The sequence below is a fragment of the Sinocyclocheilus grahami genome, unplaced genomic scaffold, assembly GCF_001515645.1.
Source record: "Sinocyclocheilus grahami isolate Dianchi unplaced genomic scaffold, SAMN03320097.WGS_v1.1 scaffold692.1, whole genome shotgun sequence".
Taxonomy (NCBI): Eukaryota; Metazoa; Chordata; class Actinopteri; order Cypriniformes; family Cyprinidae; genus Sinocyclocheilus; species Sinocyclocheilus grahami.
In genome coordinates this window covers 681,313-682,404 of record NW_015505871.1, presented here as the reverse complement: position 1 = coordinate 682,404, position 1,092 = coordinate 681,313, and the positions used below count along the sequence as shown (strand labels likewise).

Here is a 1,092-nt window from a genome sequence, read left to right as displayed (position 1 = left end):
ACAACTTGTAAAAGTGCGTGTAGCATCCTATGACCCCTTTAAACAAACAACAAATGTAACATTCAGGACGATGTCATGTTTGTAATTGTACAACTCTTAACATTCTAAAGTTTCATCTGAATGCAGTTGAATTTAGAATGTTCGTAAACAGAACTTTAAGTAGCCGTTCAAACCATACACAGTAAATTTGAAATCCGGTAAACAACACCATGAGAGTTAATTTCAACACTTTGAAAGTGTATATATGAGAACCACCCACAAAGTGTTAATTTAACACTTTCAAAAGTGTTGCCTCATGCAACACCAACACAGTGTTACAATATGAACACTAAGAGAGTGAAATATTAACACCGATTCAGATAAAAACAAACACTGTTACAGAGCTGAGTGCAGCTTAGTAGGAAACACTGGCAGAGTTAAAATTCTACACTGTTCCAGTGTTGACTTGACACTTTGGAAAAATGGAAATCACAATATACTCAACTTTATAAAAGAGTCAAAATTTACACCATCCTGGTGTTGATAGAACACTTTTTTGGAAGTTACTTTCTTATTATGGTTCTGCATTTCCTACTAAAAAAAAAAAAAACTAAAATAAACTAGAAATTCTCTATGAAGAAAACGTTACTCTGTTACGGTTTCAAAACTTTATTTCAGCAGAGTAAGAAACCATAATGCCATGACATTATTACAAATAACAGTCCACAACAATGTAAAAAAGACTTTGCCATAGGACATTTGATAATCAAATGGCTTGTAGTACATCAATTCCTCAGGTTTTTTTGAGTACAAGACTGTGCTCTTGTTCAACAACACTGAAAGCATGAATGTGTTCAACAAACTCGGATTCCATACACGATGCCATAAAATAAATTCCATCCTTAATAAAAATTAACAATCTTTCCAAAAACAGGTGCATCATCAACAAACTCTAAGCAAACAACAAGAACACTGCGATACTCAGTACCATGACACTTTACCCACGGTGTGACCATTATCTCGCTAGAAATATCAATCTGGAGCTGCTCTGAAATAAATAAAAAAAAATCAGTTTTCAAGGTCAGACAACAGTTCATTTGAAACAGGGCCAGA

The 1,092-nt window shown here is 34.0% G+C and overlaps 1 pseudogene; it reads left to right on the top strand.

Moving 5' to 3' along the window:
- The first annotated feature begins 321 nt into the window (after window positions 1-321).
- LOC107559572 (ankyrin repeat domain-containing protein SOWAHA-like) overlaps window positions 322-1,092 on the top strand; it is a 1,695-nt pseudogene continuing 924 nt past the window's right edge.